Source organism: Pseudochaenichthys georgianus, chromosome 14 (assembly GCF_902827115.2).
Source record: "Pseudochaenichthys georgianus chromosome 14, fPseGeo1.2, whole genome shotgun sequence".
Classification (NCBI taxonomy): Eukaryota; Metazoa; Chordata; class Actinopteri; order Perciformes; family Channichthyidae; genus Pseudochaenichthys; species Pseudochaenichthys georgianus.
This window is the reverse complement of record NC_047516.1, coordinates 16,587,723-16,595,388: the sequence shown is the minus strand read 5'-3', so window position 1 is coordinate 16,595,388 and position 7,666 is coordinate 16,587,723. Positions and strand designations below refer to the sequence as shown.

Here is a 7,666-nt window from a genome sequence, read left to right as displayed (position 1 = left end):
GGATGTGCAAGTGGCCAAGTGTAATGTGAACACGTCAGCCATAAACTGTTGCTATAAAATATAGTGACTGAGTATCCGTCTATTTTTCATGATATATTGCTGCCTCGTGGTGGCCCAAAATGTATTCACCGTTAATTATTTAGGGCAACTTTTAGGGGTATTGACTTACTGTACAACACATTGCTTTTGGATGACCTAAAAGGCATGCATATTGTACATTTCTTACAGTGGGCTCATGCTGGGGAGTCTTTAGGACCATAATGGAGAAATGGATCTAACCCTGTGACCCTCTCGAAGCACATATGAGTGAGTACAAAATCAAGAAACACTTAAGTACACAAACCTACTGTATCCTCTAAGCTTTGATACAACCTGAAGGAGATTGTGATGCATTTTAAATGTCAGGTTTGTATTCTTGGCAATATGTCACGTTTGCTGTGTTGGTCCTCTATTTAAAAAATGTAAACATCAGATTTGAATTCAAAGCATTTGCTCTATCAACAGTACATGAGGGCCATTCTATAATGCTGGAGAGCTGTCAGTTCCAGCAGGGGTGAGCTTTTTAAGTTGCCTAAAGGAATAGCAATCTGGTTTTCAGATGATTTTATGATGGAAGATAATTTTTTGTTGCTGGTATACAGTAGATGAGCACACACTTTCAATGTACACTACAGTTAAGTTTTATTTTCTTTCTTTTTAGGTTCCCTTACTGTAGTGTAAGGACAACTCAAAAGTACTTGAACAACAATAAGCTGCAGCATTTTTGTGATAAACATTTGTGCTACTGTCTGTAATTTGGTCTGAACCCTCACAGGATCAATTAGTCAGTTTGATCATAACATGTTTAAGCATGAATGTTTCCCCTGGGGAAAAGCCTGGTTTCAGAAGAAAAACTGTTCAGGTCTCTCCTGAGGGCAAAGGAGAAGTTACAGTTGAGTAGCTTTGAGGTGCGATTCCCTCGGGTCACTCTGCTGCGGGGTTGACAGACCTGTTTCTAATAGAAGGAAGTCAAGCTGTCATGATGATTGCTTTAAGTTCTCTTTACTAAAGTTAGTATTCAGGCAACTTAGGAAGACTTGAGATACAAAAATACTTCACAGCACTGTCACTTTTGTTCACTACTACGACTACTTTAGCTATTTCTGATACTTTTGCTAATAAGACTGACAACACGAGTGCTACTTTATTTACTAAAATTATTACTACTGTTACTATTGCTGTTTTAAAAAAGCAGCATTCTATTTCTGATTGAATAAAAACTCTCTTTTTTTCTATAATTCCAATTCAATTCTACAGTAACAATATCTCGAGGATTATACCTTTGAAATCTTAGGCTATAGCCAACAGGAGAATAAGCTGTAGTTGATTAGCTAAAATGTTCATTAAATAGTTTGGCAAAAAAAGAACTTTCACAGAAGCATTGCGATTCACGTTTTGAGGCATTTTCTCCTCAGTAAGTACGCTCTGAGAGTGTGCTGACCTAAATAACTGAAAGCTTACTAAATTGGTATTCCCTGGCCTATGTGTACTGCATCTTCAGATAATAATCCTACTCTAGTACTGTGACTAAGACGACAAGCTTATGTATATTTTTACACAAGTGCATACGTTATTAGTTATCAATATATAGTGATAGAAAGTTATTATTATTAATGTTTAAATTAATGTTAAATAAAAAAATACCAGCTACACAGCTACAGGTTAGTTTAGCCTGATGGATCCGATTCCAATAGGATTTACATGGAGATACGGCCCGCCCCCTCTCCAGCGTCTTGTTTGAATGACAGGAGTAAACACAGAATTAATGCTTTATTAACTCATGGTTTTTAAGGGGCTTATCTCCATGTAAATACTATGGTAGACTACCCAATATTCGCATTGCTCTAATCGCTCGAGTTTCACTGCGGCTGTCAGCTGTGTTTGCTCCTGTCATTCAAACAAGAGGCGCTGGAGAGGGGGCGGGGCGTATCTCCATGTAAATTCTATGGGAGATACCAACTACAACAAAATGAACATATTTGACCGTGATTTAATTGTAATACACGTTTCAAAGTGATGCCGAAGTAACTAAATACTGATAATGGTTAGTAAAAACCATGAATTAACGCTTTGACAAGTCTGCAGACAAGACGGCAGGCGAAAAGCTTTTAAAATGCGTGTTTTCTGAATGGAATTGGATCCATTAGGCTAAACTAACCTGTAGCTGTTCCGTCCACACTCACAACAACGTCATACAGACATAAATAAAGCAGCGACTGTATTCGCCATGACATAGACAGTCTGTGGTTTGTACTTGTTTAACTTTGTTCCAGTTTCTGAACAGATATGAGGAGCTGTGAGCTCTGAGTTTGTGCTAACGGCTAATGTGTTGGGACCATAGGTTGGGACATATTGCGCTGTCGGGCGTTGACCAATCGCGAAGCCATTTCTTGACTGGCAGCAAAAACAACCAATCACAGTAGTGCTTCTCTGGCTGGCTCTGTCCAATCACAAACAAGAAGTGTTCTCCCTAAAGGAATACCCTTTCCGTCCAATGTGAAATGCTGTGGTGTTTTCTGAAATGCTGCGGCGTTTCCTGAAATGCTGTGGCGTTTCCTGAAATGCTGCGGCGTTTTCTGAAATGCTGTTGTGTTTTCTGAAATGCTGTTGTGTTTTCTGAAATGCTGTGGTGTTTTCTGAAATGCTGCGGCGTTTTCTGAAATGCTGGGGCGTTTTCTGAAATGCTGTTGTGTTTTCTGAAATGCTGTTGTGTTTTCTGAAATGCTGTGGCGTTTTCTGAAATGCTGTTGTGTTTTCTGAAATGCTGTGGCGTTTTCTGAAATGCTGTTGTGTTTTCTGAAATGCTGTGGCGTTTTCTGAAATGTTGTGGTGTCTTGCACTTCAGGGCCACCGTAGAATACAATAATAAAGGTATTAGTTGCAGCCCCACTGCGCTGCCCCTACAGTCCTGTGTCAGGTTGATTTTCTCAAGAGGCTGATCTCCGAGTTTTTTTTTGCAGAATGTAAAATAGTGCAATGTTCCCTGTAGGCCTGAGTCCGTGGATACATGCGTAATTTTGCCTTCTATTTATTTGCAGAAGACACATATAGTATACCCAGGGAGCCAATTTAATTAATTTGGCGACTAAACCTTAATAATAAATCCCTACAGATAATAATCAATGTAATAGTTTGTTTGTAGATGTCTAAAGGCTCTGGAGCTTTAATAGTCTCTTGAGTAGGTTCTGTGTTTAAGACACAGCACACTGAGCCAACTTAAACTAATAAGTATGATGAATACATACCCCAGGAATTTTAAATGGGCTTTCTCTGAGGCAGGGTTTATTCAATCTCCCTCTTGCTTTACTGTTCTTGTTGTTCTATGATATGCCTTTACCTGCTACATCGTTACATTTCACATACATAATGATATTATAATAGATATTCTCACCGTGTAAATATCTTTCAAAAGCATCAACGCGCAACAATTTGCAACGATATTCAAGGATTTGGTCAGAAATATTGTGATATATGATTTAATTTGTAACGCTGTAATTTCCAGGATAAACAGGTGAGTTATACTTTTATTTATTTTCTCTTTAGGTTTGGCCTAAGATTTTAAAGCATCATTACAAATATGCCGCTTTAAATGTGTTGTCATAGAATATAAAAAATGAATCCTGAGCATTTTTCTATTGAGTGCATGACATTGTGTCTTGAAATGCTTCGCTAGTTATTTAGGTCTCTATTCACACTTACTTACTTAATGAAATGTCATTGTGTGAAGTGAATGTCAACTAGGCAGGGCAACATGGTAAGATTACATTTTTTACCCTCATATGTGATTTAAAGTCTGTATAGTAAACGTTATTGGTTAGTTGAACATTTTTGTAAATAGCTTTATTGAAGATCAAAACTACTTGTGACTCATGACTGGGCACTACATGTCATTAGTGGAAGTAAGAGAACCCAGCACTGCAGTGTGAAGTTTAAATACAACTCAACTAACATAAACTTAAAATAAAAAAGTTATATCGGGTGTTTAATCCATGCAACCTACTGTAACCTAGAAATGTTTTTACTTGAGTATCACTGGAAATGTTTCTGACACAGTAACTCAATACGTGTATTTCCCGAAATAAATTGTGTCAGATGGCAATGGATGCCATCAAAAACATCGATTTTTGGTATTTGCGAATAGTTGAAGATGAGAGGATTCTTTTTTTTTTTTCCGTCAATCAATATTTTTCACTTTAATCCTAACAAGCCAGGATTTTATTTTGCAGTTAAAGTAATCCAGGAAGTTAAAACTTTCTTGCTACATAAGGCAATTTTCATCTTGCTGTATTCCAATTTACCTAACATGACCCGCTCTCTCACTTGATTGCTACAAATGATGTTTACCTAACTGTTCTGGATGTGTCATCATCCTGCAGGAGCAGTGTCAACAAACATCTCATTAACAGCCTCATTAGACAAAGCTGTTTCACGTTCAACAAGGGAGTGCAGAACTGTCGATGAGGACTGCAACAGTGATACATTCACAGTTCAAGTGAAAAACAGCAACACAAACTTGTATTCCTTCTGACTTCATGGAGTATTTACAGTATTTATTATGTTTTTTTACTTCATGTAGTATTTAGATTATTTATTATGTTAAAAGCAGCATGATCAGATGCGTACTATAAAACACACTTTTTTTACATCAATAGTATGTTTCAGCAGGATGAATTATATGATGTTGTCTACACAGCATCTTCAACTTATTTTTGATAAACATTTCACAGCTCAAATATGGCAATACATTTTTGAAACTCAAAGATGAAAGATTCTTTAAAAGGTTTCTCCATGTAGTTTTATATAAGATCAGGTATTCCTCGATCTGTTATGTTGATGTTGTATAGAATAAAGACTGTATCAGCATGTTGCTAGAGTTACATCAATCACTAAACTACTTTTATATACTTTAATTGCTTTTCAACGTTAATCAGCCGAATTTCTACCATAAATAATGACCTGAAATATTCCCCCTCATAGTGTTATCTGTGTACACAGGCCTATAGATACAGTACTCTGCTGTAGTACTCAAACTTCGTTTCAGTAAATATCATGGTAAACAGCCACCGCCTCCTGCCATTAGCCTCGTGCACCACAGCGTGATGTTCATTTGAAGTGATTGACAGCTACAGTATATCTAGAAACGTTGACCAATCAGAGCAGACTCTGGAGATCAGCCGATTCAGAAAAGAGCTATATTTAGGCATGTAGTATGAGTAAAGGGGTTCTTGAACATTAGAGCATGTTAACATATTCGTTAACATGTAACATCGGTAATGTAGAAATATGTTTTTCAGGTCGACTGATGGGAACCAATCTAGCCTGATAACTTGCAGTCTGCGCCAGCTGTGCAGCTGAAGCGGCGAACGTAATTTTTCTGGGCCAGTTTTGTCGTTGTTTCATGCTTGGGTAGAGCAATAGGGCCACTTTGCTAGGGATTTTGAACTGGGAGGGCACTGAGCGAATTTCTGTCGGGGGTAGGGGAAGGCGGCGACTGGAACTTTGCCGGGAAGGCAAAGCAGGATAGCCTGCGTCACCTTCTAGCCGCACGCTGTTTCTGCATTAGAGGCCAGAGTGGTAGAGAAAAAGGGGAGCAGGGACAATTGGCATGTCCAAAATGTTTCTTTCTCACTTTCCGGTTTGTCAGGTTGAGCTGTCTGGCTCTTGACTGCACCCCCTTCATCCCAGGGGCATTGCAGTAGGCCTTCTAACAAGACTTTCCTTCTGTAAGTCTGTGGTTATTAACAGCTATTTCTGTGACCACGGCCAGATATATCGACTGGCTTGCAATTACCTTATTAACCGTTTTTATTCTTTGGCCACTCACATTTATTCTGTTTAGTTATTTATGCATTGGCTATGCATTGTCTAAAGTTGCCAGAAAAGAGTGAAGGCCTTTTAAAACCTGCACAGCTCATCTTTCGTTGGTGGTAATCTATTTTTTCCCATTATTAGTCACCTTTACCATGGACTCAAAAATATCTCCAGATGCCAGGATCCAGTGGTGTAGTGGGCGTTGGACACGGGGGTACGCCGTACCCCCACTTATTTGGAGCATGATCTTTTTTTTAATAGTCTAATAAATATAAAATCATTGCCAGTGTTATCAGTTGCAAGTGTGTATTTGTCGTAATAATGACAAAAACGTAATACATTTCACAGTAATTATAATAATAAAATAATTATGATTCGTCATCACGCTCATGACCTCGGCAAAGCCGGGGGTGTGTCAGTGTCACACCCACGGCCAGCTCGCCGCCCGCCGATTTTGCGGCAGCTCTTTCCCTCAAGAACGCTAACGAAAAAGCTCTATAAGTGCAGGCAAATTTTTTTTGCTTTAACTTATTTTCTAAAAAGAATATAATTCACAAGAAGAAAGAGGCTAGCAGCACCGAAGCTACAAGTGAAGCTGCTACTAGTATTACATCATCAGAAGAGCCGCCTAAAGACGTGGATAATGCTAGCACTAACGTTAACGTTAGCTGCGCTTGCAACGTTCCCTTGGCTAGCTCAAGCTCACCTTTCCCAGAGGTATGGACGGAGGAGATGTGGCGGAGGAAACAAGAGGCATACCTGTGGATAGACAGATAGAAAAGCAGCGCTGTCTGCTTATTTGCAATGTAGGCTGCCAGGATCCTAAACCTGTCTCTGACCTCTGTCTTTCCTCCAATGCTGAACCCAATCATTTATGTTTTGCAGACACAATAAATCAAAGAATCTATGAATAAAATATAAAAAATCAGAAATAAGTAAAGAGTTACAGTGAAAAGAGTTATAATAATATGATTTTATATTTAAATATTTTGGACGTTGTGTTAATTAAAGTTTTTCCTGGACATATTCAAAAATAGAATTCAAATAAAATTATTTCCAACAAAAATATAATGTTATAAATCACTATTCACAAACATATTTAAATGATCTCTTCACAATTGCTTTGGGACCAGTTGTTGGCCCCTTTGTCTTTCTCACGATAATTATTAAATTATGATCAGTACACCTTACTGGAATTGATATTGCCTGTGAACATAAATGGCTAAAATTACTAAATGATGATCAATATAAGTTGCACTTTTTGACCCATCTTTCGTTATGCATATCCTAGTAGGTTTAGTCACCATTTGTATGTATATATATATATATATATAGATACAGTGGGGCAAAAAAGTATTAGTCAGCCACCAATTGTGCAAGTTCTCCCACTTAAAAAGATGAGAGAAGCCTGTAATTTTCATCCTAGGTACACTTCAACTATGAGAGACAGAATGGGGAGAAATAATCCAGGAAATCACATTGTAGGATTTTTAATGAATTAATTGGTAAAATTCCCCTGTAATATAAGTATTTGGTCACCTACAAACTCCACTATGGCCAAGACCAAAGAGCTGTCAAAGGACACCAGAAACAAAATTGTAGACCTGCACCAGGCTGGGAAGACTGAATCTGCAATAGGTAAGACATAGAAAACATTAGACATTAGAGAATGGAAGACATACAAGACCACTGATAATCTCCCTCAATATGGGGCTCCACGCAAGATCTCACCCCATGGGGTCAAAATAATCACAAGAACGGTGAGCAAAAATCCCAGAACCGCATGGGGGGACCTAGTCAATGACCTGCAGAGAGC

The 7,666-nt window shown here is 38.3% G+C and overlaps 1 long non-coding RNA gene across 1 annotated transcript; it reads left to right on the top strand.

Annotated features, from left to right (window-relative positions):
- The first annotated feature begins 226 nt into the window (after nucleotides 1-226).
- Nucleotides 227-759, top strand: LOC117458234 (uncharacterized). The gene is made up of 3 exons (XR_004553419.2): nucleotides 227-306; nucleotides 505-553; nucleotides 701-759. It is a non-coding gene; the product is annotated as an uncharacterized lncRNA (long non-coding RNA).
- The last annotated feature ends 6,907 nt before the right edge of the window (nucleotides 760-7,666 follow it).